This window comes from Phoca vitulina, unplaced genomic scaffold, assembly GCF_004348235.1.
Source record: "Phoca vitulina isolate PV1807 unplaced genomic scaffold, GSC_HSeal_1.0 scaffold1, whole genome shotgun sequence".
NCBI lineage: Eukaryota > Metazoa > Chordata > Mammalia > Carnivora > Phocidae > Phoca > Phoca vitulina.
The window spans coordinates 22,459,231-22,472,257 of NW_022589704.1; the positions used below are offsets into that span (position 1 = coordinate 22,459,231).

A 13,027-nucleotide genomic window follows, 5' to 3' on the forward strand; every position below is an offset into this window, starting at 1 on the left:
ATGACAGAGCTGAGAAAAATTTACTCAAAGGTTTTGGAGCATTCTGTGAATCTAAAATGGTTACACAAAAGCCCATATTCTTTATTTGATTGAAGAAAAGCAGAGATGTTTCTTTAATTCACTGTCCTTCTCTTATCAACTTTTTGGCTCAGGATTCATCCTCTCCTGTTCTCTGGTGGAGAAGGTGTCTTTTCTCCTGTCCAAGTTTAACTAGTTACTTCTGCTGTGCATCCTAAATATCCTCATCTAGTCAGGCCAAAGAACCAAACATTATCCCTTTCTTTTGCATATTTAATTCCACCCTCCTTATTGTGTCCTTCCCTGGACAGGTAACACACTCAAGACTCTTGAATTTTTAAAAAAGTCTCCCTTCCTCCCCAATCCACAGCTATATCATTTGCCATGATTTATAGGCTAGATTTAAAAAAAAATTGAGGCAAAATTCAGGTAACATAAATTTTAACCATTTTAAAGTGTACAATTCAGTGGCTTTTAGTGCATTTATAAGCTTGCCCAATCTTTACCACTAATTGCAGAGCATTTTCACTCCCCTAAAAAGATACTCCATACCTTTAAGCTGTTGTTCTTTGTCTCCACCCATCCCCCATGTGGCAACCACTAGTCAGGTCTCTGTATGGATTTACCTCTTCCAAAATTTCATAGAAATGAAATCATAAATATGTGGCCTTTTGTATTTGACTTCTTTCACTTAGCGTCATGTTTCCAAGATTCGTCCTTATCGCTATGGAGCAGCTTTTACAAGTATATGGTCTAGAGGCGCCTGGGTGGCTCAGCTGGTTCAGCATCCGACTCTTGATTTAGGCTCAGGTCATGATCTCTGGGTTGGAGGATCGAGCCCTCTGTCAGCTCTAAGCTTAGTGGGGAGTCTGCTTGAGATTCTCTCTCTCTTTACTCTCCCCTGCCAAAATAAATAAGTCTTTAAAGTATGTGGTCAATTGGCATTGATTCCAACTCCTGACCCTTACTCCTTTTGTCCATTTTTGACTTTCCTCTATGCAGCATTCAAGTGCTTGGCCCCCTGTTCTTCCTGAGCCTCTTGCCCTCTTGGGCATCGCATGGACTTGAAGTTCTTCTTTTGTAAATTTCTTTGCAGGCTTTTCTTCTTCCACCTGACACTTAATAGTGATATTTTCTAGGGAAATACAGCTGGGGTGTATTTCCCATTGTAATCTCTTTTTTATCATTTACATCTTCTCAAGGCTTTAGCCGTCACACTTCTAATCAGTCTCAGTAGTAGTTACTTAGTTGACTGCCCAGTCCTGATCTCTACCCCCCCAACTCCCAATCTCTCAGGCTTGATCCTCCTCCCTCCCTCTTCCATATGGTATAATGAGACTCCTAGCAGCCAAGATCCTGTGACATGGTTTGCTCAGTTAAATGGTCATGGTAGGCATATGACCTACAGAGAACCAATCAGAAAACATTGTTAGAAATTTGTAATTGGAAACAAACAAACAAAAGATTTAGTCTTTTTTCATATGCCTACCTGAAGCACATGAAGCTGGTAGCTATCAGAGGTCATGTTTTTACCACATGGCTTGAGAAACCAAGGAGGAGAGAGGCCATAAGGAGAGTGATTCCTTACAAGCCTAGATCTGCTCCCAGAGCTTGGCTGCATCCATGCCCTAGGGATCCAACTGATCCTTCCCAAATATATCATCAGCTCAGAATTTACTCTATGTCCATTTGCCTCTGAAAGCTCCACTCAGCTATTTGTGGCAGAGACTGGGTGGATAAAGGCCGTTTATTCTTCTCAGATACACAGCTAAACTACTCTCAGCAGCCTTTCACCCTACTAATACCTTAAATTCTGTGACTAGGTCTTATGAAAAGAATGTGACTGAAGGTGATATATTACCTCTGAGATTAGGTACTTAAGATTAGGTATGCTTTCTTTACTTTTTCTCTTTCCGCATCTAGTGTGGGACACTGGCAAGGTGACCCTGAAGCCTCTCTTTGAAGATGGAAGGCCCTAAATAATTGTATGGAGCAGATCACCCTCCATCCCAAGACCAACTGAACAAGAAATACATTTTTATGGTGTTAAGCCCCTGAGATTTAGCAGGTTTCATTATGAGAATTGTAACAACATTCTTTACCCTGACTAATGTGTTGTCTCACAGCCACTCAAATTCAACATGCCCAAACCCACAGGTATAATCTTCCCTTTCTCTCCAGTGCTCCTTGTCTTAATGGTTCTATGTTAAGAAGAAGCTGGTCTTCCCTCCTGAGTTTCTCCTTTACTCTCACATGACTACCATACTCACAACATGTCTGATACCAGATGTATGGGGTTTTCCCCTATCAGAAGATTCCCTGTGATACCAGCCAAGTATCTTGAATATAACTCAATTCAGACACTATATATCTAGAGATAGTATCAGATCCCACAGGATCCAGGGCTCAATCCCACAAGACTCCTCCCACCCTTTAGATGCCAAACTCAAGTCTAGATGATCACTTGTTCTTCTCACCAATTGGCTATAAACCTGGGAGTCACAGATCCCCTTCTCAGGTTCAATTAATTTGCTAGAACAGCTCACAGAACTCAGGGAAACATTTACTTATGTTTACCAGTTTGTTAAAGGATATGATAAAGGATACAAATGAACAGCCAGATGAAGAGATAAGGTGAGGTCTGGGAAGGTCCTAAGTGCAGGAACTTCTGTCCCCATGGAGTTGAGGTACATCACCCTCCAATACATGGTATGTTCACCAACCTGGAATCTCTCTTAACTCCATGCCATGGGGATTTGATGGAGGCTTCCTCATGTAGGCATGATCAATTATTAACTCCATTTCCAGCTCCTTTCTCCTCTCTAGAGAAGTGGGGCTGGGACAGGGAATAGGATGGGCCTGGGGTTGAAAATTCTAAGCTTCTAATCATGGCTTGGTCTTTCTGGGGACCAGCCCCTATGCAGGAGCCCACCCAGAGTTGCCTCATTAAAACAAAAGAGGCTCTTATTGCTCTTATTACTTAGGAATTTTTTTTTAAAGATTTTATTTATTTATATGGCAGAGAGAGATAACGAGAGAGGGAACACAAGCAGGGGGAGTGGGAGAGGGAGAAGCAGGCTTCCTGCAGAGCAGGGAGCCCAAGGCGGGACTAGATCCCAGGACCCTGGGACCATGACCTGAACCGAAGGCAGATGCTTAACGACTGAGCCACCCAGGTGCCCCATTACTTAGGAATTTTTAAGGGTTTTAGGAGCTCTGTGTCAGGAACTGGGGGCAGAGAACAATATGTATATATTGTTCTATTATCTCATAGGTTCTAAAGTCCATTAATCTAGAAATCCATCAGGGGGAGGGGCAGAGGGAGAGAATCCTCAAGCAGACCTAGTGGGGGAGAAGATGTAGATTTAGGCAGAGTAGAACCCAAGGCCAAGAGGAGCATAACAGTTATGTGTGGTGAGACCCTGGAATAATTGTGACAGACACCCATTTCGGAGGAGAGGAGTTTTAGTTTTGCTGAGAATAAATATAAATAAGCCTAGAGCTGTTACTATAGGGTGATTAACATTCCACTTTTCCAGTGAGACATGACAATTTGGATTATTGGTGGTTTTCTGTGTTTCTTCACTCCTCTACCAAATCTAACTAAGCCCCGCTGCTTGAATTAAACTGGGTATCATAGCATGGTTGCTTGCAACCAAAAGAAATCATGGTTTACAAGGCATCATGACTTGCCCTCTGCTTGCCTCTTTAGCTCTTTCTTGTAGTACTTCCTCTCACATCCTATGTTTCAATCATGCTGGCTATGTAGCATTCACGAATGCACTGTGCTCAGAGATTCTTGCATTTTCAAGTGTTTCCTTGTTTCATGGAAGGCCCCTTTGTCACTGATTTCTACTCATTCTTCAAAACTCTCTTGTAAACCTCTCCTGGATGCATTGCCTGACATCTTACTCTTTCTCACATGATCTGGATTGTATGTTTTTTCTCTGTGTGTCCGTGGCACATTGGGTGTACCTCTGTTTTATTGCCAATTTATCACAGTGTGATAGTCATCTCTTCTTTGTCTGTCTCCTCTTGTAGGCTTGTGAGCCTCCTAAGTGCAACAGCTATGTCTTGCTCACCACTGTATGCCCAGCACCTGGACAGAGCCTGGCACACAGTAGATGCTCAGTAGGTAAAACAGTAGGGGTGTTCACTGTGTATTAGATTTAATACTTTCAGTTCTTCAAGCCAATGCTTGCCAATTAGTAGTAAATGTAAAATTATTAAATATATGAGTTTGCTAGTGTGACCATAACAGAATACCACAGACTGAATGGCTTAAACAACAGAAATTTATTTTCTCACAATTCTGGAGTCTAGCAGTCTGAGGTCAAGGTGTGAGCGGGGCTGGTTTTAGGCCTGTCTTCCTGGCTTGTAGATGTCTCTCTTTTCCCTCTGTGTGTAAGGATCTTCCCTCTGTGTGTATATACTAATCTTCTCTTAGAGGGACCACTTACAATGGATTAGGGTCCACCCTAATAATCTCATTTTAAATTAATTACCTCTTTAAAGAACTTATCTTCAAATACAGTCACATTCTGTGGTACTGTGGGGTCAGGACTCAACATATGAAGATACAATTCAGCCCATAACACTAAATCACCAAATTTGGTCAGTTATTTCCTTGGAAGGTCTGAGTTCTGCTTTAAGTTAAAGTACAAAGCAGATTAAGAGCAGCGTAAGGGCAGTGTAAAGCAGAGCCAGTGATTACACACAGAAATTGCAGCTGACAGTGAGGGGAACAATAAATGAAAAACAAAGGCCCAAACTGGACATCCTCATGCAAACAAATGAATCTAGACACAGACCTTATACCCTTCAAGAAATTAACTCAAAATGGCTGTAAAACTAGAAAACTCCTAGAAGGTAACATAGGAAAAATCCTGGATGACCTTGGGTATGGTAATGCCTTTTTAGATAAAACACCAAATACATGAAAATGAAAGAAATAATTGGTAAGCTAGATTTCATTTATTAAAATAAAAAAACAAATTCTGGACTGTGAAACACAATGTCAAGAGAATTACAAGACAAGCCACAGACTGGGAGAAAATATTTGCAAAACGCACATCTAATAGAAGACTATTATTCAAAATCTACAAAGAACCTTTAAACTCAGCAATAAGAAAACAAAAAGCACAATTGAAAAATGGGCTAAAGATTTTGATAAAGATTTTCAGATGGCAAATAAGCATATGAAAAGATGTTCCACATCATATGTCATCAGGGAAATGGAAACTAAAACAAGTGTGAAATATCACTACACACATATTAAAATGACCAAAATCCTGAACACTGACAGCACTGCATGCTGACGAGGATGTGAAGAAACAATAACTCTCATTCATTGCTGGAGGGAGTGCAAAATCGTGTAGTCACTTTGGGAGTTTGGCCATTTCTTGCAAAACTAAACCTATTCTTACCATATGACCCAGCAATCACATTCCTTGGTCTTTATCCAAAGAAGGTGAAAATTTATGTTCATCTGAAAACCTTCACATAGATTTTTTTTTTACTTTTTTATTGTTATGTTAATCACCATACATTACATCATTAGTTTTTGATGTAGTGTTCCATGATTCATTGTTTGCATATAACACCCAGTGCTCCATGCAGAATGTGCCCTCCTTAATACCCATCACCAGGCTAACCCATCCTCCCACCCCCCTCCCCTCTAGAACCCTCAGTTTGTTTTTCAGAGTCCATCATCTCTCATGGTTCATCTCTCCCTCCGATTTCCCCCCTTCATTCTTCCCCTCCTATCTTCTTTTTTTTTTTTAACATATGTTATTTGTTTCAGAGGTACAGATCTGTGATTCAACAGTCTTGCACAATTCACAGTGCTCACCATAGCACATACCCTCCCCAATGTCTATCACCCAGGCACCCCATCCCTCCCACCCCCCACCACTCCAGGAAACCTCAGTTTGTTTCCTGAGATTAAGAATTCCTCATATCAGTGAGGTCATATGATGGTGGGAATGCAAGCTGGCACAGCCACTCTGGAAAACAGTATGGAGGTTCCTCAAAAAGTTGAAAATAGAGCTACCATACAATCCAGCAATTGCACTATTGGGTATTTACCCCAAAGATACAAATGTAGGGATCCAAAAGGGTACATGCACCCCGATGTTTATAGCAGCAATGTCCACAATAGCCAAACTGTGGAAAGAGCCAAGATGTCCATTGACAGATGAATGGATAAAGAAGATGTGGTATATATATACAATGGAATATTATGCAGCCATCAAAAGGAATGAGATCTTGCCATTTGCAACGATGTAGATGGAACTGGAGGGTGTTATGCTGAGCGAAATAAGTCAGTCAGAGAAACACATAGATGTTTATGGTTGCTTTATTCATGATTGTCAAGCTTGAAAGCAACAAAGATGTTTTCCAGGAATGATAGTGAAAGGTGAATGGATAAACTGTGCTACATCCAGACAATGGAATATTATTCAGCACCAAAAAGAAATGAGCTATCAAGTCCTGAAAAGATGTATAGAGGAAACTAAAATGCATATAATTAAGTTGAAGACACCAATCTGAGAGGCTGTGTGTATATGATTCTGATTATATGACATTCTGGAAAAGGCATGGAAACAATAAAAAGATCAGTGGTTTCCAGGGATTGAGAATACAGGAGGGATGAACAGGCAGAACACAGAGGATTTTTAGGGCAGTGAAAGTACTCTGTATGATATTATAATGATGGACACATATTGCAATACATTTGTCCAAATCCATAGAACGTACACCACCAAGAGTGAATTCTGAGGTAAACTATGGACTTTGGTGGATTATGATGTGTCAGTGCAGGTTCATCCCTGGTAAAAACTGGTGATTGATACTGGTGAATGATAATGATAATGGGAAGCATAGGCATGGATGGAAGCAGGAGGTATCAGGGTAACTAGCTGTAGCTTCCCCTCAATTATATTGTAAACCTAAACTTGCTCTAAATAAGACTTTATAAAAAAAAAAACCCAAAATGTAGAAAGGCCCAGCTTACAAAGTCTATGGGCCGCAAATATCAATATTTCTTCTAGGTTTCGAGTAGGGTTCTTGGCCCTGCCTCCCTCATCAATGGCTAATTTCTACTCATTGATGCAGAGATATTAGTAAGGGTGTTGTGCTGAGTAACTCTATGAAGCTGCCAGATAAACAAAATAGTCTGCTTGGGGCATAAGAAGAATTAAGGGAAGGTGGCAACCTGTCTCAGATCAATTTTCAACCTCCAGTCTCCCAAGATTTCTTGTAAGAACATAGTATTACAACTAGTGATAACTCATGTGCAGTGGTGCAAAGCGGTAATAGAGGATTCGAGGGTTGCAAGCTCTAACTCCTGCTTTGCCATTGATTCACTGCATGTGCCCCACTAAGCCACTTAACCTGTCTATGGCTCGGGGTCTGCTCTGTAAAAAATGATGGTATCGGTTGTGATAAATAAGCAATTAAAAGGGCTCTGAGTATATAATTATAGCTTAATATAGCAATGGCTATTTTCTGTTTATACACATGCACACATACACACATACACACACATGCACGGTCTGCACAGATGTATTACATGACACAGGAAGGAAAAAGACTTCTTAGAATTTTGTCCAGATGAAATGATCAAATAACAAATTCATCAACTAGGGATCAGGGTCTATGACAACTGTACCTTTAATAATTTATTTCTCTGAACAAACTCTTTCAGGCTTTATTATAGCTTTTAATATCTACCCATGAAATTAAAATTTCCCTAGTATTTATTTCTTTGTAAGTTACTTATTCATTTGAGAATGTTGACTCTCCTGGACACTGAAGAGAGAAAGACGAAGGAGACATGGTGGTTGTCTTCAAGAAGAAGAAACATAAGACCTGTTCTATTCCTACACTGAGTGTAGGTAGACATATGGGTAAGATAGTGCTGGCACGGAGGAAGAAGAAAACTCATTTCCTAGGGGAATGAGGCAGGGGTGTGAATGTCAGCCTCTCGCCGCATTTTTTTTCCCATAGGTTTCTCCTTTTTCCCCTCTTTGGTGACAATTCACCTTCATCCCCCTCTTTGGTGACAACCATTGAGCTAAGTGAGTTTCATACATTCTTTTTCATCTCTTATAGACACCCTATGAAGAAAAATATTTTATTAGCCTTAGTTTTCAAATGAGGAAAAAAGAGACTCAGAGAGGTTAAGTGATTTGCCTAAAGCCACCCAGCTAATGAATGGCAGAGCAAAATATTGAATCCAGGCTTATCTCTTTTTACTACTGCATGTTATTTCTTTCTTTTTTTAAATTTTTTAAAAAAGATTTTATTTATTTTTTTGAGAGAGAGCGAGAGAGAGAGAGAGCACAAGAGGGGGTAGGGTCAGAGGGAGAAGCAGGCTTCCCACAGAGCAGGGAGCCAGATGTAGGACTCGATCCCAGGACTCCGAGATCATGACCTGAGCCGATGGCAGTCGCTTAACCAACTGAGCCACCCAGGCGCCCTACTGCGTGTTATTTCTTCTCCAGCAAGTTGTGTTTAAGATACAGCATTCTAATGGTAGGGAATGTTCTTCATGTCTCAGCTTTAAACATCCCCTTAATCATTTTCATAATGATACATTTTTATGTTTATAAAAATACAGATGATCCAGGCAAAGGTGTTGTTTAAAAGTTCATTGTATGTTTGATATCGACATTACCCTGATGCCAAGAATTGTGAGAACATGTAGCTTGCAAAGACCAAATACAATTATGAAAAAACATAACGCAAATGTTATCATGTTGCTTCACTCTTTACTATGTCTTAGAAAATATTTTTCAAGGACTTTAAAGTGCATGTGTTAGAAACAAATCCTGTTTTTGGGGGGCCATAAAAATCCATTGGTTTCTACCTGGTGCTGTATCTTAAGATAAAACCCATGCAATGGCCTAATTGAAACGTATGCTCTCACTGACTAAGCCACCTAACAGACGATCATTTACCATTGTTCTGTTGCATGAGGACTGCCTCTCCCCAGCTGGCCATCTGGCGGTAAATATATGCCATTGTTTATAAGGGGAAATTGGGACAGCTGAAACAGCACAAGAGAATCACAAATGGCTCGAGTTTGGAGGGCTCTCAGAGAACATCTAGTTCAAAAGCTCTACATATTAAGGCAAGGCCCTGAAGCCTGGAGTGGTGAAGTGAGTTGGCCATTGTCACACAAGTAGGTAGTGACAAATCTCAGGGAGGAATTTGGATCATCTGAATCCCCTCACTAGCATCCCTATACTGGATTGAATAATGTCTCCCCCCAATTCCTATCTACCCAGAACCTCAGAATGTGACCTTACCTGAAAATAAGTTTTTTGCATATATAATTTACTAAAATGAGGTCATACTGGCTTAGGGTGGGCCCTAATCCAATGACTGGTGTCCTTATTTTTTTTTTAAAGATCTCATTTATTATTTATTAGAGAGCATGAGAAGGGGGAGAGGCAGAGGCAGAGGGAGAAGCAGACTCCCCACTGAGTAGGGAGTTGGATTCGGGGCTCGATACCAAGACCCTGGGACCGTGACCTGGAGGTGAAAGCAGACACTTAACCAGCTGAGTCACCCAGGTGCCCCTGACTGGTGTCCTTATAAGAAGAGAAAACAGACACAGAGGAAAAGGCTATGGAGGCAGAGATTGATGTGATGTATCTACAAGACAAGAAACACTAAGGATCACTGGTAACTACCAGGCGCTAGAGAAGGCAAGGGAGAGTTCTGCCTGAGCCTCCAGAGGGAAGAGGGCTCTGCCGACACCTTAACTTCTGACTTGCAGTCTCCAGAACTGTGAGAAAAAAAAAAAATCTGTTATTTTAAGCCATCCAGTTTGTGGCATTTACTTATGGCAGCCCTAGGAAACTAATACAAGCTCTCTGCTTAACCACGGCTCCTCTTGGGCATTCTTCTCACTAGATAAAGAGCTTAAAGTGTACTGACAGTAGGTTAGGAGTCGTAATGGCGAATATGAAGGATAGCATCCCACTCACACCTGACAAACAAACTTACTGTTGTTTTTGTTTCAGTTAACTCTAAGTCACCTTAAATCTCATCACGGGAAGCAGTGATCTATTTCAATTGAATGTAAATATATTGCCACTTGCTTTTATGCCAAACAGGAACAGAATGTGGAGAAATTACTTCCCAGGTGCCATGGGTCTTGAAATGTAGAATTGATAAGAGAGCTTAGATTGTGGAAGTCAAGGTAAGAGAAATATTGACATTCCGTGTACTAAATCCTCACAGAATTGACTGGCACATTGCAATTGTCAAAAATCACTTTTTTTTAAAGCTGAGATTGTTTTGATTTTTACCATGCTCATTGAAGGTAGGATTCTAACGGGGAAAAAAATAGTTGAGCCGTTAACTCAGATTACTGTATTGTGGTTTATCAGAGTCAAAACTCATCTCCAGCTCTCCATCTATTTGCCTTCTTGGATACTGTAGCAATTGCCAGGTACTCTTACTTTGTACTTCATCTGCAGTCACACAGGAGTAAGGTAGGGTTGAAAGGTCAGGCTCTGTGACCAGAAATGCCATTTTAGACTGTAGCGCTTAGATTTTGCTTGCATGACACGTAAACAACCAGTCAGTTAGAACTTCCACATTTTAAGCTCCCTCCTTCTTACAATGAGGATGCTAGAAGAGAGAGTGTGTATTGATTCCAAGCCCACCACTTGAATATTGCTTCTTGTGATCAAAGGGGAGAGAGAGGATGGGGTAGATGCTTTGTGGTCAGGAATGGGCTGATAGACTGAACACAAGTACTTCTAGTGCAAATGGCCTTTTGATGCTTTTACTTGCCCCTTATTGGATAGATGCTTAGAATCCAGGATAATCGGTCTTAGGAGAAATGGGGAGGGGGCGGGAATCAAGGTGGCCACCAGGTAGATAAAATCAGTGTTAAATGAACATTTTTTATTTTATCTTATTTTTCTACCAGTTTGGAACAACATGCAGACATAGGTGTTGCTCTTGAGGAAGAAAGTAGGAGAGAAACAAAAATTGTTGAGGTCAGTGAGGGAGAGGATGGTTCATAATCTCAGTGAGGAGAGGTGAGGAAGAAGAAATGGAGTAGTATGTTTAGGAGGAAGCTGGTCTGCTTTTCATAAGGGTCTTTTATTTAGCTTTATTAAAAATTTTTTCCCCACATAGGGGGTATTGAATGCAATTGGTGAGCATTGAGGAAGATGAAGGCCTAAGGTCTGAAGAGTTTTGTTAAGGTTCTGAGTATGTGGATTGTCCTTTTCATCTTTATCTTCTTTACTATTCATGTGAGTTATTCTGCCACGTCTGATATGTCTGCATCACTCTTCTTGTATTTTTGTCAATGTTTTGAGCATCAATATCCCAGATCCTAACAGTATTTGCCCCTTTGGAATATGTGCTATAAACTAAGAAGTTGGTTTGCTTCTACCCATATTTCTTCTGCACCCCATTTATTGCCTTGTCTTTCTTATATTGAACATTTCTTCACTTTGTTAATCAAGAACTTTTTTTTTTAAGTTATGCTAGGACTGGTAAGAGATGTTAAGAAATCTTGTACAAACATGGTAATGAGGCTTTATGCTACTTTTTTTTTTTTAAAGATTTTATTTATTTATTTGACAGAGAGAGACACAGCGAGAGAGGGAACACAAGCAGGGGGAGTGGGAGAGGGAAAAGGAGGCTTCCTGCGGAGCAGGGAGCCCAATGCTGGGCTCGATCCCAGGACCCTGGGATCATGACCTGAGCCGAAGGCAGACGCTTAACGACTGAGCCACCCAGGTGCCCTTTTTTTTTTTTTAAGATTTTATTTATTTATTTGACAGAGTATGTTACTTTTATCTTCAAGAATCCAATAAAGAATTTGTGATGCCTTTTCAAGAAGGTAAACTTGATAGTACCAATACTATTGTATACCAAATTTAGAATTCAAGTCAATGTTTTTAATATTTGTAATAGAGTTCAACATCAGAACTGTATCACTTGTGTAAAATTTAAAAGCCAGCATCTCAAGTTATGTCAGATATCATACCATTATGGGGGATGCTTTTCAAATATACCATTGTATCAGTTGTCTGTTGCTGCAAAACAAACCACCCCAAAATTTAATGGCTTAAAGGAGCAATGATTTATTATTTCTCATGTTCGGTGGCAGTGGACCTCTCCAGAGTTCACTCACAAGGCTTCAGTCAAATGTCAGCTCAGATGGTGCTGGAAGGTCTAAAAAGGGACTCATTTACAAGTCTGAGATCCTGGTGCTGGCTGTCAGCGGGGCCTTTTTCTCTATGTGCTCTGTTCAAATTCACTATAGCCAGGCTGCCCCATGTGCTGGTGGTAGTGAATGCAAGAGGATGAGCACAGAAGCTGCAGGGTCTCTTAAGGCTTAGCCACAAAAGTCTTACAGCATCACATCTGCTACATTCTACTGTTTAAGCAATTCACAAGGTCAACTCATATTCAAAGGGTAGAGAAATAGATTCCATCCTTACTTAGTGAGAGGATGAAAGTCACATTGAAAAACAATTGCCCAGAGGGAGGGCATTGGAGTTACTTCTGTGCATTCCTATCATCAGTTTCTAAGCTGGCTCCTTCTTTGGGAGTTTGCATTGCTCTGTTCTTATAGTCTTCTTTCCACTTGGCTGACTACTCCATATTTGGTTTTAAGTTACAAGAGTAAATAAATTGCTTTATCTTTCCATGCCAGATGACTGCTAGTTGTCTTTTAAAATCCATTCTTCCCTTCTTTATCAGAAATAAATCCCCTGGGTTTTTGTTTTGCTTTGTTTTGTTTTGTTTTTAACTGGGCACATGGACCTCTGGGTCTCTGACCCTAAGAAATGCTGTGTAAGCTCTGGACTGATTTCTTCTAGATTTCTTTAATGTGAAAGACAAATATGTTTCTAAATTGTCTCAGCACTGTTCCTTGGGCACTATTTGCAGATGAACCTGAATTAACATATTCCCTTTGTTTTATAATTAGACAGCCATTCAGAATGTACTAAACCCATCATCAATT

At 40.4% G+C, this 13,027-nt stretch overlaps 1 protein-coding gene across 1 annotated transcript in view; it reads right to left on the bottom strand.

Annotated features, from left to right (window-relative positions):
• VWC2L (von Willebrand factor C domain containing 2 like) overlaps positions 1-13,027 on the bottom strand; it is a 154,545-nt gene that overhangs the window by 79,221 nt on the left and 62,297 nt on the right. The gene's annotated exons all lie outside the window — the stretch shown is intronic.